We start from the raw sequence: 18,942 nt of genomic DNA, 5'->3' as shown, positions 1-18,942 counted from the left end.
ACATCATTCAGCTAAGTTCAGTTTAAATAGTATCTGTGCAATAATTTGCAATCAAGTCAACGATATCGCTGTACATGAAGTGTCCCCAGCTCCGACTGCCAGAAGCGACAGAGGGAAGAAACCAAAACTCGATCGGTGAAAGGATGGAGAAAAAACCCGGTGAGAAACCAGGCTCAGTCGGGGAGACAGTTCTCCCCTTGTCAGACGAAACCAGTAGATCAGCTCCAGGCTGCAGGAATGTCAGACTGTGCAGAAGAATCATCTGTTTCCTGTGGTCTTGTCCAGGTGGTCTTTACAGGGGATTTGTATCTGCGGCTCATCTAGTTGTCACGGTCTCCGCTGTGTTTCTGGGCCATAGAGGTCCTTTCTAGGTGTTGATCCACCATCTTCTCTGGATACGGACTGGATCCGGGTGACTGAAGCGGATACAGACTGGATTTGGTGGCTACGGTGACCTCGGAATAAGGGATTTCTTTAAAATACTTTTTTTTTCATATAAGATTTTATCCAACTTTTCAGATAGAGGCATGAGAAAGAGATTGCCTTGATTGGGCTTTTGGTTATTATAGGCACTCTCTGCGTTTGACCACTTCGTGTTTATTTAGCCGGATGGGAAGGCAGCGCTTTCTTGTACGTGACGGGATGCAAATTCTTGAAGGCTCTCTTTAGTGACGGGTCCAAACAAAGATCTCATCTGCTCCTCTAGCCCTATCGGCGACTCGTGCACTTCGAGCCTTCTTAGTGACGGCGCAAGTTGCTGACTGCTGACTGCGTTGGTGGTATAGTGGGGTGCATAGCTGCCTTCCAAGCAGTTGACCCGGGATTCGATTCCCGGCCAACGCATATGCTTTGGCTCGGGCTGACGTCGAAGCAGAACTCCCTCTGTGACCTGTGCCTCCACCCAAAACTTTTGGATGGAATAATTTCGGATGGACCCATCATTAGCTGAAGTCGCATAACACTTGCAACACTACCGGTAGCAGGGGTCATTGTTTGGACTCTTTTTTTTTAATTGCGCTTTAAACAAAAAGTATTGTGTCAATGCAACTGAACAACATTTATTAGGAACACAGTTCGTCAATAAAGCTACTGACTTCCGCCTGCGTTGGTGGTATAGTGGTGAGCATAGCTGCCTTCCAAGCAGTTGACCCGGGTTCGATTCCCGGCCAACGCATGTCCTTTGGCTCGGGCTGACGTCGAAGCAGAACTCCTTCTGTGACCTGCGACTCCAACCAAACTTTTTGGATGGATCATTCGGAAGATGCAAAGAACCAGCTCTCCCCGTCGGGGAATCGAACCACGGTCTTCCGCGTGACAGGCGGAGATACTGTCCACTATACTAACGAGGAGCCGTGCATGCTGCCGTTTCCCCCCCAACTGACGGCACTGCACTGACATAACTAAACAATGCATGGCTTCTTCTGACGCAGACCCAGCCCTAGCACCGTAAAATTTCTGATGGACCCATCATTAGCTGAAGTCGCATAACACTTGGAACACTACCCGTAGCAGGGGTCATTGTTTGGACTCTTTTTTTTTTTTTAAATTGCGCTTTAAACAAAAAGTATTGCGTCAATGCAACTGAACAACATTAATTAGGAACACAGTGCGTCAAAAAGCAAAATGACAGTTAAAGGCATTTCGTTATTGAACTCTTTGATGACATCATTCAGCTAAGTTCAGTTTAAATAGTATCTGTGCAATAATTTGCAATCAAGTCAACGATATCGCTGTACATGAAGTGTCCCCAGCTCCGCCTGCCAGAAGCGACAGAGGCAAGAAACCAAAACTCGATCGGTGAAAGGATGGAGAAAAAACCCGGTGAGAAACCAGGCTCAGTCGGGGAGACAGTTCTCCCCTTGTCAGACGAAACAGGTAGATCAGCTCCAGGCTGCAGGAATGTCAGACTGTGCAGAAGAATCATCTGTTTCCTGTGGTCTTGTCCAGTTGGTCTTTACAGGGGATTTGTATCTGCGGCTCATCTAGTTGTCACGGTCTCCGCTGTGTTTCTGGGCCATAGAGGTCCTTTCTAGGTGTTGATCCACCATCTTCTCTGGATACGGACTGGATCCGGGTGACTGAAGCGGATACAGACTGGATCTGGTGGCTACGGTGACCTCGGAATAAGGGATTTCTTTAAAAGACTTTTTTTTTCATATAAGATTTTATCCAACTTTTCAGATAGAGGCATGAGAAAGAGATTGCCTTGATTGGGCTTTTGGTTATTATAGGCACTCTCTGCGTTTGACCACTTCGTGTTTATTTAGCCGGATGGGAAGGCAGCGCTTTCTTGTACGTGACGGGATGCAAATTCTTGAAGGCTCTCTTTAGTGACGGGTCCAAACAAAGATCTCATCTGCTCCTCTAGCCCTATCGGCGACTCGTGCACTTCGAGCCTTCTTAGTGACGGCGCAAGTTGCTGACTGTTGACTGCGTTGGTGGTATAGTGGTGAGCATAGCTGCCTTCCAAGCAGTTGACCCAGCATTCGATTCCCGGCCAACGCATATGCTTTGGCTCGGGCTGACGTCGAAGCAGAACTCCCTCTGTGTTTGGACTCTTCTTTTTTTTTTTTTTTTTTAATTGCGCTTTAAACAAAAAGTATTGCATCAATGCAACTGAACAACATTAATTAGGAACACAGTGCGTCAAAAAGCAAAATGACAGTTAAAGGCATTTCGTTATTGAACTCTTTGATGACATAATTCAGCTAAGTTCAGTTTAAATAGTATCTGTGCAATAATTTGCAATCAAGTCAACGATATCGCTGTACATGAAGTGTCCCCAGCTCCGTCTGCCAGAAGCGACAGAGGGAAGAAACCAAAACTCGATCGGTGAAAGGATGGAGAAAAAACCCGGTGAGAAACCAGGCTCAGTCGGGGAGACAGTTCTCCCCTTGTCAGACGAAACCAGTAGATCAGCTCCAGGCTGCAGGAATGTCAGACTGTGCAGAAGAATCATCTGTTTCCTGTGGTCTTGTCCAGGTGGTCTTTACAGGGGATTTGTATCTGCGGCTCATCTAGTTGTCACGGTCTCCGCTGTGTTTCTGGGCCATAGAGGTCCTTTCTAGGTGTTGATCCACCATCTTCTCTGGATACGGACTGGATCCGATTGACTGAAGCGGATACAGACTGGATCTGGTGGCTACGGTGACCTCGGAATAAGGGATTTCTTTAAAAGACTTTTTTTTTCATATAAGATTTTATCCAACTTTTCAGATAGAGGCATGAGAAAGAGATTGCCTTGATTGGGCTTTTGGTTATTGGTGGACCGAGAGGACTTTTTTGAGTTTTACTCCTCCCTTTTGGAGTAGGGGGGGGGGGGGGTGCTGACGAAACACATGTGGGCAGGCATTGTCACCCTTGATGACCCTTGGCGAGCGTAGTAGTTTAACAGAGGCAGCGCACAGGCCCGAGGGTTTGGAGACACAGCTCGAGTTTCTCTTCATTGTCGCATAAATCTTTCGCCTTTTACTAAAGATTTCCGTGGAGGGGAACTTTTGCGAGTGACCTGTATTTTTGGGTGCTCTGCTCACAGCAGAGCTACATCGAAATGTCAAGAGCAGAATCGGTTTGACCGTCCGGCAGCATGCTGCGAGAGGGCTTGCCACTGGTCATCGTCTGAATAGGCACTCTCTGCGTTTGACCACTTCGTGTTTATTTAGCCGGATGGGAAGGCAGCGCTTTCTTGTACGTGACGGGATGCAAATTCTTGAAGGCTCTCTTTAGTGACGGGTCCAAACAAAGATCTCATCTGCTCCTCTAGCCCTATCGGCGACTCGTGCACTTCGAGCCTTCTTAGTGACGGAGCAAGTTGCTGACTGCTGACTGCGTTGGTGGTATAGTGGTGAGCATAGCTGCCTTCCAAGCAGTTGACCCGGATTCGATTCCCGGCCAACGCATGTCCTTTGGCTCGGGCTGACGTCGAAGCAGAACTCCCTCTGTGACCTGTGCCTCCACCCAAAACTTTTGGATGGAATAATTTCGGATGGACCCATCATTAGCTGAAGTCGCATAACACTTGCAACACTACCCGTAGCAGGGGTCATTGTTTGGACTCTTTTTTTTTTTCTTTTTTTTTATTGCGCTTTAAACAAAAAGTATTGTTTCAATGCAACTGAACAACATTTATTAGGAACACAGTGCGTCAAAAAGCAAAATGACAGTTAAAGGCATTTCGTTATTGAACTCTTTGATGACATCATTCAGCTAAGTTCAGTTTAAATAGTATCTGTGCAATAATTTGCAATCAAGTCAACGATATCGCTGTACATGAAGTGTCCCCAGCTCCGCCTGCCAGAAGCGACAGAGGCAAGAAACCAAAACTCGATCGGTGAAAGGATGGAGAAAAAACCCGGTGAGAAACCAGGCTCAGTCGGGGAGACAGTTCTCCCCTTGTCAGACGAAACAGGTAGATCAGCTCCAGGCTGCAGGAATGTCAGACTGTGCAGAAGAATCATCTGTTTCCTGTGGTCTTGTCCAGTTGGTCTTTACAGGGGATTTGTATCTGCGGCTCATCTAGTTGTCACGGTCTCCGCTGTGTTTCTGGGCCATAGAGGTCCTTTCTAGGTGTTGATCCACCATCTTCTCTGGATACGGACTGGATCCGGGTGACTGAAGCGGATACAGACTGGATCTGGTGGCTACGGTGACCTCGGAATAAGGGATTTCTTTAAAAGACTTTTTTTTTCATATAAGATTTTATCCAACTTTTCAGATAGAGGCATGAGAAAGAGATTGCCTTGATTGGGCTTTTGGTTATTATAGGCACTCTCTGCGTTTGACCACTTTGTGTTTATTTAGCCGGATGGGAAGGCAGCGCTTTCTTGTACGTGACGGGATGCAAATTCTTGAAGGCTCTCTTTAGTGACGGGTCCAAACAAAGATCTCATCTGCTCCTCTAGCCCTATCGGCGACTCGTGCACTTCGAGCCTTCTTAGTGACGGCGCAAGTTGCTGACTGCTGACTGCGTTGGTGATATAGTGGTGAGCATAGCTGCCTTCCAAGCAGTTGCCCCCGGATTCGATTCCCGGCCAACGCATATGCTTTGGCTCGGGCTGACGTCGAAGCAGAACTCCCTCTGTGTTTGGACTCTTCTTTTTTTTTTTTTTTTTTTTTTAATTGCGCTTTAAACAAAAAGTATTGTGTCAATGCAACTGAACAACATTTATTAGGAACACAGTGCGTCAATAAAGCTACTTACTTCCGCCTGCGTTGGTGGTATAGTGGTGAGCATAGCTGCCTTCCAAGCAGTTGACCCGGGTTCGATTCCCGGCCAACGCATGTCCTTTGGCTCGGGCTGACGTCGAAGCAGAACTCCTTCTGTGACCTGCGACTCCAACCAAACATTTTGGATGGATCATTCGGAAGACGAAAAGAACCAGCTCTCCCCGTCGGGGAATCGAACCCTGGTCTTCCGCGTGACAGGCGGAGATACGGTCCACTATACTAACGAGGAGCCGTGCATGCTGCCGTTTCCCCCCCAACTGACGGCACTGCACTGACATAACTAAACAATGCATGGCTTCTTCTGACGCAGACCCAACCCTAGCACCGTAAAATTTCTGATGGACCCATCATTAGCTGAAGTCGCATAACACTTGGAACACTACCCGTAGCAGGGGTCATTGTTTGGACTCTTTTTTTTTTTTTTTTTTTTTTTTTAAATTGCGCTTTAAACAAAAAGTATTGCGTCAATGCAACTGAACAACATTAATTAGGAACACAGTGCGTCAAAAAGCAAAATGACAGTTAAAGGCATTTCGTTATTGAACTCTTTGATGACATCATTCAGCTAAGTTCAGTTTAAATAGTATCTGTGCAATAATTTGCAATCAAGTCAACGATATCGCTGTACATGAAGTGTCCCCAGCTCCGCCTGCCAGATGCGACAGAGGGAAGAAACCAAAACTCGATCGGTGAAAAGATGGAGAAAAAACCCGGTGAGAAACCAGGCTCAGTCGGGGAGACAGTTCTCCCCTTGTCAGACGAAACCAGTAGATCAGCTCCAGGCTGCAGGAATGTCAGACTGTGCATAAGAATCATCTGTTTCCTGTGGTCTTGTCCAGGTGGTCTTTACAGGGGATTTGTATCTGCGGCTCATCTAGTTGTCACGGTCTCCGCTGTGTTTCTGGGCCATAGAGGTCCTTTCTAGGTGTTGATCCACCATCTTCTCTGGATACGGACTGGATCCGATTGACTGAAGCGGATACAGACTGGATCTGGTGGCTACGGTGACCTCGGAATAAGGGATTTCTTTAAAAGACTTTTTTTTTCATATAAGATTTTATCCAACTTTTCAGATAGAGGCATGAGAAAGAGATTGCCTTGATTGGGCTTTTGGTTATTGGTGGACCGAGAGGACTTTTTTGAGTTTTACTCCTCCCTTTTGGAGTAGGGGGGGGGGGGTGCTGACGAAACACATGTGGGCAGGCATTGTCACCCTTGATGACCCTTGGCGAGCGTAGTAATTTAACAGAGGCAGCGCACAGGCCCGAGGGTTTGGAGACACAGCTCGAGTTTCTCTTCATTGTCGCATAAATCTTTCGCCTTTTACTAAAGATTTCCGTGGAGGGGAACTTTTGCGAGTGACCTGTATTTTTGGGTGCTCTGCTCACAGCAGAGCTACATCAAAATGTCAAGAGCAGAATCAGTTTGACCGTCCGGCAGCATGCTGCGAGAGGGCTTGCCACAGGTCATCGTCTGAATAGGCACTCTCTGCGTTTGACCACTTCGTGTTTATTTAGCCGGATGGGAAGGCAGCGCTTTCTTGTACGTGACGGGATGCAAGTTCTTGAAGGCTCTCTTTAGTGACGGGTCCAAACAAAGATCTCATCTGCTCCTCTAGCCCTATCGGCGACTCGTGCACTTCGAGCCTTCTTAGTGACGGCGCAAGTTGCTGACTGCTGACTGCGTTGGTGGTATAGTGGTGAGCATAGCTGCCTTCCAAGCAGTTGACCCGGATTCGATTCCCGGCCAACGCATGTCCTTTGGCTCGGGCTGACATCGAAGCAGAACTCCCTCTGTGACCTGTGCCTCCACCCAAAACTTTTGGATGGAGTAATTTCGGATGGACCCATCATTAGCTGAAGTCGCATAACACTTGCAACACTACCCGTAGCAGGGGTCATTGTTTGGACTCTTTTTTTTTTTTTTTTTTTTTTTTAATTGCGCTTTAAACAAAAAGTATTGTGTCAATGCAACTGAACAACATTTATTAGGAACACAGTGCGTCAAAAAGCAAAATGACAGTTAAAGGCATTTCGTTATTGAACTCTTTGATGACATCATTCAGCTAAGTTCAGTTTAAATAGTATCTGTGCAATAATTTGCAATCAAGTCAACGATATCGCTGTACATGAAGTGTCCCCAGCTCCGACTGCCAGAAGCGACAGAGGGAAGAAACCAAAACTCGATCGGTGAAAGGATGGAGAAAAAACCCGGTGAGAAACCAGGCTCAGTCGGGGAGACAGTTCTCCCCTTGTCAGACGAAACCAGTAGATCAGCTCCAGGCTGCAGGAATGTCAGACTGTGCAGAAGAATCATCTGTTTCCTGTGGTCTTGTCCAGGTGGTCTTTACAGGGGATTTGTATCTGCGGCTCATCTAGTTGTCACGGTCTCCGCTGTGTTTCTGGGCCATAGAGGTCCTTTCTAGGTGTTGATCCACCATCTTCTCTGGATACGGACTGGATCCGGGTGACTGAAGCGGATACAGACTGGATTTGGTGGCTACGGTGACCTCGGAATAAGGGATTTCTTTAAAATACTTTTTTTTTCATATAAGATTTTATCCAACTTTTCAGATAGAGGCATGAGAAAGAGATTGCCTTGATTGGGCTTTTGGTTATTATAGGCACTCTCTGCGTTTGACCACTTCGTGTTTATTTAGCCGGATGGGAAGGCAGCGCTTTCTTGTACGTGACGGGATGCAAATTCTTGAAGGCTCTCTTTAGTGACGGGTCCAAACAAAGATCTCATCTGCTCCTCTAGCCCTATCGGCGACTCGTGCACTTCGAGCCTTCTTAGTGACGGCGCAAGTTGCTGACTGCTGACTGCGTTGGTGGTATAGTGGGGTGCATAGCTGCCTTCCAAGCAGTTGACCCGGGATTCGATTCCCGGCCAACGCATATGCTTTGGCTCGGGCTGACGTCGAAGCAGAACTCCCTCTGTGACCTGTGCCTCCACCCAAAACTTTTGGATGGAATAATTTCGGATGGACCCATCATTAGCTGAAGTCGCATAACACTTGCAACACTACCGGTAGCAGGGGTCATTGTTTGGACTCTTTTTTTTTAATTGCGCTTTAAACAAAAAGTATTGTGTCAATGCAACTGAACAACATTTATTAGGAACACAGTTCGTCAATAAAGCTACTGACTTCCGCCTGCGTTGGTGGTATAGTGGTGAGCATAGCTGCCTTCCAAGCAGTTGACCCGGGTTCGATTCCCGGCCAACGCATGTCCTTTGGCTCGGGCTGACGTCGAAGCAGAACTCCTTCTGTGACCTGCGACTCCAACCAAACTTTTTGGATGGATCATTCGGAAGATGCAAAGAACCAGCTCTCCCCGTCGGGGAATCGAACCACGGTCTTCCGCGTGACAGGCGGAGATACTGTCCACTATACTAACGAGGAGCCGTGCATGCTGCCGTTTCCCCCCCAACTGACGGCACTGCACTGACATAACTAAACAATGCATGGCTTCTTCTGACGCAGACCCAGCCCTAGCACCGTAAAATTTCTGATGGACCCATCATTAGCTGAAGTCGCATAACACTTGGAACACTACCCGTAGCAGGGGTCATTGTTTGGACTCTTTTTTTTTTTTTTAAATTGCGCTTTAAACAAAAAGTATTGCGTCAATGCAACTGAACAACATTAATTAGGAACACAGTGCGTCAAAAAGCAAAATGACAGTTAAAGGCATTTCGTTATTGAACTCTTTGATGACATCATTCAGCTAAGTTCAGTTTAAATAGTATCTGTGCAATAATTTGCAATCAAGTCAACGATATCGCTGTACATGAAGTGTCCCCAGCTCCGCCTGCCAGAAGCGACAGAGGGAAGAAACCAAAATTCGATCGGTGAAAGGATGGAGAAAAAACCCGGTGAGAAACCAGGCTCAGTCGGGGAGACAGTTCTCCCCTTGTCAGACGAAACCAGTAGATCAGCTCCAGGCTGCAGGAATGTCAGACTGTGCAGAAGAATCATCTGTTTCCTGTGGTCTTGTCCAGGTGGTCTTTACAGGGGATTTGTATCTGCGGCTCATCTAGTTGTCACGGTCTCCGCTGTGTTTCTGGGCCATAGAGGTCCTTTCTAGGTGTTGATCCACCATCTTCTCTGGATACGGACTGGATCCGATTGACTGAAGCGGATACAGACTGGATCTGGTGGCTACGGTGACCTCGGAATAAGGGATTTCTTTAAAAGACTTTTTTTTTTCATATAAGATTTTATCCAACTTTTCAGATAGAGGCATGAGAAAGAGATTGCCTTGATTGGGCTTTTGGTTATTGGTGGACCGAGAGGACTTTTTTGAGTTTTACTCCTCCCTTTTGGAGTGGGGGGGGGGGGTGCTGACGAAACACATGTGGGCAGGCATTGTCACCCTTGATGACCCTTGGCGAGCGTAGTAGTTTAACAGAGGCAGCGCACAGGCCTGAGGGTTTGGAGACACAGCTCGAGTTTCTCTTCATTGTCGCATAAATCTTTCGCCTTTTACTAAAGATTTCCGTGGAGGGGAACTTTTGCGAGTTACCTGTATTTTTGGGTGCTCTGCTCACAGCAGAGCTACATCGAAATGTCAAGAGCAGAATCAGTTTGACCGTCCGGCAGCATGCTGCGAGAGGGCTTGCCACTGGTCATCGTCTGAATAGGCACTCTCTGCGTTTGACCACTTCGTGTTTATTTAGCCGGATGGGAAGGCAGCGCTTTCTTGTACGTGACGGGATGCAAATTCTTGAAGGCTCTCTTTAGTGACGGGTCCAAACAAAGATCTCATCTGCTCCTCTAGCCCTATCGGCGACTCGTGCACTTCGAGCCTTCTTAGTGACGGCGCAAGTTGCTGACTGCTGACTGCGTTGGTGGTATAGTGGTGAGCATAGCTGCCTTCCAAGCAGTTGACCCGGATTCGATTCCCGGCCAACGCATGTCCTTTGGCTCGGGCTGACGTCGAAGCAGAACTCCCTCTGAGACCTGTGCCTCCACCCAAAACTTTTGGATGGAATAATTTCGGATGGACCCATCATTAGCTGAAGTCGCATAATACTTGCAACACTACCCGTAGCAGGGATCATTGTTTGGACTCTTTTTTTTATTTTTATTTTTTTTTAAATTGCGCTTTAAACAAAAAGTATTGTGTCAATGCAACTGAACAACATTTATTAGGAACACAGTGCGTCAAAAAGCAAAATGACAGTTAAAGGCATTTCGTTATTGAACTCTTTGATGACATCATTCAGCTAAGTTCAGTTTAAATAGTATCTGTGCAATAATTTGCAATCAAGTCAACGATATCGCTGTACATGAAGTGTCCCCAGCTCCGCCTGCCAGAAGCGACAGAGGGAAGAAACCAAAACTCGATCGGTGAAAGGATGGAGAAAAAACCCGGTGAGAAACCAGGCTCAGTCGGGGAGACAGTTCTCCCCTTGTCAGACGAAACCAGTAGATCAGCTCCAGGCTGCAGGAATGTCAGACTGTGCAGAAGAATCATCTGTTTCCTGTGGTCTTGTCCAGGTGGTCTTTACAGGGGATTTGTATCTGCGGCTCATCTAGTTGTCACGGTCTCCGCTGTGTTTCTGGGCCATAGAGGTCCTTTCTAGGTGTTGATCCACCATCTTCTCTGGATACGGACTGGATCCGGGTGACTGAAGCGGATACAGACTGGATCTGGTGGCTACGGTGACCTCGGAATAAGGGATTTCTTTAAAAGACTTTTTTTTTCATATAAGATTTTATCCAACTTTTCAGATAGAGGCATGAGAAAGAGATTGCCTTGATTGGGCTTTTGGTTATTATAGGCACTCTCTGCGTTTGACCACTTCGTGTTTATTTAGCCGGATGGGAAGGCAGCGCTTTCTTGTACGTGACGGGATGCAAATTCTTGAAGGCTCTCTTTAGTGACGGGTCCAAACAAAGATCTCATCTGCTCCTCTAGCCCTATCGGCGACTCGTGCACTTCGAGCCTTCTTAGTGACGGCGCAAGTTGCTGACTGCTGACTGCGTTGGTGGTATAGTGGGGTGCATAGCTGCCTTCCAAGCAGTTGACCCGGGATTCGATTCCCGGCCAACGCATATGCTTTGGCTCGGGCTGACGTCGAAGCAGAACTCCCTCTGTGACCTGTGCCTCCACCCAAAACTTTTGGATGGAATAATTTCGGATGGACCCATCATTAGCTGAAGTCGCATAACACTTGCAACACTACCGGTAGCAGGGGTCATTGTTTGGACTCTTTTTTTTTAATTGCGCTTTAAACAAAAAGTATTGTGTCAATGCAACTGAACAACATTTATTAGGAACACAGTGCGTCAATAAAGCTACTGACTTCCGCCTGCGTTGGTGGTATAGTGGTGAGCATAGCTGCCTTCCAAGCAGTTGACCCGGGTTCGATTCCCGGCCAACGCATGTCCTTTGGCTCGGGCTGACGTCGAAGCAGAACTCCTTCTGTGACCTGCGACTCCAACCAAACTTTTTGGATGGATCATTCGGAAGATGCAAAGAACCAGCTCTCCCCGTCGGGGAATCGAACCACGGTCTTCCGCGTGACAGGCGGAGATACTGTCCACTATACTAACGAGGAGCCGTGCATGCTGCCGTTTCCCCCCCAACTGACGGCACTGCACTGACATAACTAAACAATGCATGGCTTCTTCTGACGCAGACCCAGCCCTAGCACCGTAAAATTTCTGATGGACCCATCATTAGCTGAAGTCGCATAACACTTGGAACACTACCCGTAGCAGGGGTCATTGTTTGGACTCTTTTTTTTTTTTTTAAATTGCGCTTTAAACAAAAAGTATTGCGTCAATGCAACTGAACAACATTAATTAGGAACACAGTGCGTCAAAAAGCAAAATGACAGTTAAAGGCATTTCGTTATTGAACTCTTTGATGACATCATTCAGCTAAGTTCAGTTTAAATAGTATCTGTGCAATAATTTGCAATCAAGTCAACGATATCGCTGTACATGAAGTGTCCCCAGCTCCGCCTGCCAGAAGCGACAGAGGGAAGAAACCAAAATTCGATCGGTGAAAGGATGGAGAAAAAACCCGGTGAGAAACCAGGCTCAGTCGGGGAGACAGTTCTCCCCTTGTCAGACGAAACCAGTAGATCAGCTCCAGGCTGCAGGAATGTCAGACTGTGCAGAAGAATCATCTGTTTCCTGTGGTCTTGTCCAGGTGGTCTTTACAGGGGATTTGTATCTGCGGCTCATCTAGTTGTCACGGTCTCCGCTGTGTTTCTGGGCCATAGAGGTCCTTTCTAGGTGTTGATCCACCATCTTCTCTGGATACGGACTGGATCCGATTGACTGAAGCGGATACAGACTGGATCTGGTGGCTACGGTGACCTCGGAATAAGGGATTTCTTTAAAAGACTTTTTTTTTTCATATAAGATTTTATCCAACTTTTCAGATAGAGGCATGAGAAAGAGATTGCCTTGATTGGGCTTTTGGTTATTGGTGGACCGAGAGGACTTTTTTGAGTTTTACTCCTCCCTTTTGGAGTGGGGGGGGGGGGGGGGGGTGCTGACGAAACACATGTGGGCAGGCATTGTCACCCTTGATGACCCTTGGCGAGCGTAGTAGTTTAACAGAGGCAGCGCACAGGCCTGAGGGTTTGGAGACACAGCTCGAGTTTCTCTTCATTGTCGCATAAATCTTTCGCCTTTTACTAAAGATTTCCGTGGAGGGGAACTTTTGCGAGTTACCTGTATTTTTGGGTGCTCTGCTCACAGCAGAGCTACATCGAAATGTCAAGAGCAGAATCAGTTTGACCGTCCGGCAGCATGCTGCGAGAGGGCTTGCCACTGGTCATCGTCTGAATAGGCACTCTCTGCGTTTGACCACTTCGTGTTTATTTAGCCGGATGGGAAGGCAGCGCTTTCTTGTACGTGACGGGATGCAAATTCTTGAAGGCTCTCTTTAGTGACGGGTCCAAACAAAGATCTCATCTGCTCCTCTAGCCCTATCGGCGACTCGTGCACTTCGAGCCTTCTTAGTGACGGCGCAAGTTGCTGACTGCTGACTGCGTTGGTGGTATAGTGGTGAGCATAGCTGCCTTCCAAGCAGTTGACCCGGATTCGATTCCCGGCCAACGCATGTCCTTTGGCTCGGGCTGACGTCGAAGCAGAACTCCCTCTGAGACCTGTGCCTCCACCCAAAACTTTTGGATGGAATAATTTCGGATGGACCCATCATTAGCTGAAGTCGCATAATACTTGCAACACTACCCGTAGCAGGGATCATTGTTTGGACTCTTTTTTTTATTTTTATTTTTTTTTAAATTGCGCTTTAAACAAAAAGTATTGTGTCAATGCAACTGAACAACATTTATTAGGAACACAGTGCGTCAAAAAGCAAAATGACAGTTAAAGGCATTTCGTTATTGAACTCTTTGATGACATCATTCAGCTAAGTTCAGTTTAAATAGTATCTGTGCAATAATTTGCAATCAAGTCAACGATATCGCTGTACATGAAGTGTCCCCAGCTCCGCCTGCCAGAAGCGACAGAGGGAAGAAACCAAAACTCGATCGGTGAAAGGATGGAGAAAAAACCCGGTGAGAAACCAGGCTCAGTCGGGGAGACAGTTCTCCCCTTGTCAGACGAAACCAGTAGATCAGCTCCAGGCTGCAGGAATGTCAGACTGTGCAGAAGAATCATCTGTTTCCTGTGGTCTTGTCCAGGTGGTCTTTACAGGGGATTTGTATCTGCGGCTCATCTAGTTGTCACGGTCTCCGCTGTGTTTCTGGGCCATAGAGGTCCTTTCTAGGTGTTGATCCACCATCTTCTCTGGATACGGACTGGATCCGGGTGACTGAAGCGGATACAGACTGGATCTGGTGGCTACGGTGACCTCGGAATAAGTGATTTCTTTAAAAGACTTTTTTTTTCATATAAGATTTTATCCAACTTTTCAGATAGAGGCATGAGAAAGAGATTGCCTTGATTGGGCTTTTGGTTATTATAGGCACTCTCTGCGTTTGACCACTTCGTGTTTATTTAGCCGGATGGGAAGGCAGCGCTTTCTTGTACGTGACGGGATGCAAATTCTTGAAGGCTCTCTTTAGTGACGGGTCCAAACAAAGATCTCATCTGCTCCTCTAGCCCTATCGGCGACTCGTGCACTTCGAGCCTTCTTAGTGACGGCGCAAGTTGCTGACTGCTGACTGCGTTGGTGGTATAGTGGTGAGCATAGCTGCCTTCCAAGCAGTTGACCCCGGATTCGATTCCCGGCCAACGCATATGCTTTGGCTCGGGCTGACGTCGAAGCAGAACTCCCTCTGTGACCTGTGCCTCCACCCAAAACTTTTGGATGGAATAATTTCGGATGGACCCATCATTAGCTGAAGTCGCATAATACTTGCAACACTACCCGTAGCAGGGGTCATTGTTTGGACTCTTTTTTTTATTTATTTTTTTTTTTTAATTGCGCTTTAAACAAAAAGTATTGTGTCAATGCAACTGAACAACATTTATTAGGAACACAGTGCGTCAAAAAGCAAAATGACAGTTAAAGGCATTTCGTTAATGAACTCTTTGATGACATCATTCAGCTAAGTTCAGTTTAAATAGTATCTGTGCAATAATTTGCAATCAAGTCAACGATATCGCTGTACATGAAGTGTCCCCAGCTCCGCCTGCCAGAAGCGACAGAGGGAAGAAACCAAAACTCGATCGGTGAAAGGATGGAGAAAAAACCCGGTGAGAAACCAGGCTCAGTCGGGGAGACAGTTCTCCCCTTGTCAGACGAAACCAGTAGATCAGCTCCAGGCTGCAGGAATGTCAGACTGTGCAGAAGAATCATCTGTTTCCTGTGGTCTTGTCCAGGTGGTCTTTACAGGGGATTTGTATCTGCGGCTCATCTAGTTGTCACGGTCTCCGCTGTGTTTCTGGGCCATAGAGGTCCTTTCTAGGTGTTGATCCACCATCTTCTCTGGATACGGACTGGATCCGGATGACTGAAGCGGATACAGACTGGATCTGGTGGCTACGGTGACCTCGGAATAAGGGATTTCTTTAAAAGACTTTTTTTTTCATATAAGATTTTATCCAACTTTTCAGATAGAGGCATGAGAAAGAGATTGCCTTGATTGGGCTTTTGGTTATTATAGGCACTCTCTGCGTTTGACCACTTCGTGTTTATTTAGCCGGATGGGAAGGCAGCGCTTTCTTGTACGTGACGGGATGCAAATTCTTGAAGGCTCTCTTTAGTGACGGGTCTAAACAAAGATCTCATCTGCTCCTCTAGCCCTATCGGCGACTCGTGCACTTCGAGCCTTCTTAGTGACGGCGCAAGTTGCTGACTGCTGACTGCGTTGGTGGTATAGTGGTGAGCATAGCTGCCTTCCAAGCAGTTGACCCCGGATTCGATTCCCGGCCAACGCATATGCTTTGGCTCGGGCTGACGTCGAAGCAGAACTCCCTCTGTGACCTGTGCCTCCACCCAAAACTTTTGGATGGAATAATTTCGGATGGACCCATCATTAGCTGAAGTCGCATAACACTTGCAACACTACCGGTAGCAGGGGTCATTGTTTGGACTCTTTTTTTTTTTTTTTTTTTTTTTTTAATTGCGCTTTAAACAAAAAGTATTTTGTCAATGCAACTGAACAACATTTATTAGGAACACAGTGCATCAATAAAGCTACTGACTTCCGCCTGCGTTGGTGGTATAGTGGTGAGCATAGCTGCCTTCCAAGCAGTTGACCCGGGTTCGATTCCCGGCCAACGCATGTCCTTTGGCTCGGGCTGACGTCGAAGCAGAACTCCTTCTGTGACCTGCGACTCCAACCAAACTTTTTGGATGGATCATTCGGAAGACGAAAAGAACCAGCTCTCCCCGTCGGGGAATCGAACCCCGGTCTTCCGCGTGACAGGCGGAGATACTGTCCACTATACTAACGAGGAGCCGTGCATGTTTCCGTTTCCCCCCCAACTGACGGCACTGCACTGACATAACTAAACAATGCATGGCTTCTTCTGACGCAGACCCAGCCCTAGCACCGTAAAATTTCTGATGGACCCATCATTAGCTGAAGTCGCATAACACTTGGAACACTACCCGTAGCAGGGGTCATTGTTTGGACTCTTTTTTTTTTTTTTTAAATTGCGCTTTAAACAAAAAGTATTGCGTCAATGCAACTGAACAACATTAATTAGGAACACAGTGCGTCAAAAAGCAAAATGACAGTTAAAGGCATTTCGTTATTGAACTCTTTGATGACATCATTCAGCTAAGTTCAGTTTAAATAGTATCTGTGCAATAATTTGCAATCAAGTCAACGATATCGCTGTACATGAAGTGTCCCCAGCTCCGCCTGCCAGAAGCGACAGAGGGAAGAAACCAAAACTCGATCGGTGAAAGGATGGAGAAAAAACCCGGTGAGAAACCAGGCTCAGTCGGGGAGACAGTTCTCCCCTTGTCAGACGAAACCAGTAGATCAGCTCCAGGCTGCAGGAATGTCAGACTGTGCAGAAGAATCATCTGTTTCCTGTGGTCTTGTCCAGGTGGTCTTTACAGGGGATTTGTATCTGCGGCTCATCTAGTTGTCACGGTCTCCGCTGTGTTTCTGGGCCATAGAGGTCCTTTCTAGGTGTTGATCCACCATCTTCTCTGGATACGGACTGGATCCGATTGACTGAAGCGGATACAGACTGGATCTGGTGGCTACGGTGACCTCGGAATAAGGGATTTCTTTAAAAGACTTTTTTTTTCATATAAGATTTTATCCAACTTTTCAGATAGAGGCATGAGAAAGAGATTGCCTTGATTGGGCTTTTGGTTATTGGTGGACCGAGAGGACTTTTTTGAGTTTTACTCCTCCCTTTTGGAGTGGGGGGGGGGTGCTGACGAAACACATGTGGGCAGGCATTGTCACCCTTGATGACCCTTGGCGAGCGTAGTAGTTTAACAGAGGCAGCGCACAGGCCCGAGGTTTTGGAGACACAGCTCGAGTTTCTCTTCATTGTCGCATAAATCTTTCGCCTTTTACTAAAGATTTCCGTGGAGGGGAACTTTTGCGAGTTTCCTGTATTTTTGGGTGCTTTGCTCACAGCAGAGCTACATCGAAATGTCAAGAGCAGAATCAGTTTGACCGTCCGGCAGCATGCTGCGAGAGGGCTTGCCACTGGTCATCGTCTGAATAGGCACTCTCTGCGTTTGACCACTTCGTGTTTATTTAGCCGGATGGGAAGGCAGCGCTTTCTTGTACGTGATGGGATGCAAATTCTTGAAGGCTCTCTTTAGTGACGGGTCCAAACAAAGATCTCATCTGCTCCTCTAGCCCTATCGGCGACTCGTGCACTTCGAGCCTTCTTAGTGACGGCGCAAGTTGCTGACTGCTGACTGCGTTGGTGGTATAGTGGTGAGCATAGCTGCCTTCCAAGCAGTTGACCCGGATTCGATTCCCGGCCAACGCATGTCCTTTGGCTCGGGCTGACGTCGAAGCAGAACTCCCTCTGTGACCTGTGCCTCCACCCAAAACTTTTGGATGGAATAATTTCGGATGGACCCATCATTAGCTGAACTCGCATAATACTTGCAACACTACCCGTAGCAGGGTTCATTGTTTGGACTCTTTTTTTTATTTTTATTTTTTTTTTAATTGCGCTTTAAACAAAAAGTATTGTCAATGCAACTGAACAACATTTATTAGGAACACAGTGCGTCAAAAAGCAAAATGACAGTTAAAGGCATTTCGTTATTGAACTCTTTGATGACATCATTCAGCTAAGTTCAGTTTAAATAGTATCTGTGCAATAATTTGCAATCAAGTCAACGATATCGCTGTACATGAAGTGTCCCCAGCTCCGCCTGCCAGAAGCGACAGAGGGAAGAAACCAAAACTCGATCGGTGAAAGGATGGAGAAAAAACCCGGTGAGAAACCAGGCTCAGTCGGGGAGACAGTTCTCCCCTTGTCAGACGAAACCAGTAGATCAGCTCCAGGCTGCAGGAATGTCAGACTGTGCAGAAGAATCATCTGTTTCCTGTGGTCTTGTCCAGGTGGTCTTTACAGGGGATTTGTATCTGCGGCTCATCTAGTTGTCACGGTCTCCGCTGTGTTTCTGGGCCATAGAGGTCCTTTCTAGGTGTTGATCCACCATCTTCTCTGGATACGGACTGGACCCGGGTGACTGAAGCGGATACAGACTGGATCTGGTGGCTACGGTGACCTCGGAATAAGGGATTTCTTTAAAAGACTTTTTTTTTCATATAAGATTTTATCCAACTTTTCAGATAGAGGCATGAGAAAGAGATTGCCTTGATTGGGCTTTTGGTTATTATAGGCACTCTCTGCGTTTGACCACTTCGTGTTTATTTAGCCGGATGGGAAGGCAGCGCTTTCTTGTACGTGACGGGATGCAAATTCTTGAAGGCTCTCTTTAGTGACGGGTCCAAACAAAGATCTCATCTGCTCCTCTAGCCCTATCGGCGACTCGTGCACTTCGAGCCTTCTTAGTGACGGCGCAAGTTGCTGACTGCTGACTGCGTTGGTGGTATAGTGGTGAGCATAGCTGCCTTCCAAGCAGTTGACCCCGGATTCGATTCCCGGCCAACGCATATGCTTTGGCTCGGGCTGACGTCGAAGCAGAACTCCCTCTGTGACCTGTGCCTCCACCCAAAACTTTTGGATGGAATAATTTCGGATGGACCCATCATTAGCTGAAGTCGCATAACACTTGCAACACTACCGGTAGCAGGGGTCATTGTTTGGACTCTTTTTTT

General features: G+C 47.1%; 5 non-coding genes across 5 annotated transcripts; all 5 read left to right on the top strand.

Annotated features, from left to right (window-relative positions):
* Positions 1-3,427: 3,427 nt before the first annotated feature.
* LOC127980647 (U5 spliceosomal RNA) lies at positions 3,428-3,542 on the top strand. Its single transcript, XR_008159661.1, has one exon. It is a non-coding gene; the product is annotated as a U5 spliceosomal RNA (small nuclear RNA).
* A 2,966-nt stretch (positions 3,543-6,508) lies between these two features.
* Positions 6,509-6,623, top strand: LOC127980646 (U5 spliceosomal RNA). The gene has a single exon (XR_008159660.1). It is a non-coding gene; the product is annotated as a U5 spliceosomal RNA (small nuclear RNA).
* Positions 6,624-9,671: 3,048 nt separating this feature from the next.
* On the top strand, positions 9,672-9,786 carry LOC127979984 (U5 spliceosomal RNA). The gene has a single exon (XR_008159027.1). It is a non-coding gene; the product is annotated as a U5 spliceosomal RNA (small nuclear RNA).
* A 3,055-nt stretch (positions 9,787-12,841) lies between these two features.
* Positions 12,842-12,956, top strand: LOC127979983 (U5 spliceosomal RNA). The gene has a single exon (XR_008159026.1). It is a non-coding gene; the product is annotated as a U5 spliceosomal RNA (small nuclear RNA).
* A 4,207-nt stretch (positions 12,957-17,163) lies between these two features.
* Positions 17,164-17,278, top strand: LOC127980888 (U5 spliceosomal RNA). Its single transcript, XR_008159889.1, has one exon. It is a non-coding gene; the product is annotated as a U5 spliceosomal RNA (small nuclear RNA).
* The last annotated feature ends 1,664 nt before the right edge of the window (positions 17,279-18,942 follow it).

This window comes from Carassius gibelio, chromosome B19, assembly GCF_023724105.1.
Source record: "Carassius gibelio isolate Cgi1373 ecotype wild population from Czech Republic chromosome B19, carGib1.2-hapl.c, whole genome shotgun sequence".
In the NCBI taxonomy this organism is placed as follows: domain Eukaryota; kingdom Metazoa; phylum Chordata; class Actinopteri; order Cypriniformes; family Cyprinidae; genus Carassius; species Carassius gibelio.
This window is presented reverse-complemented; position numbering and strand designations above follow the sequence as displayed.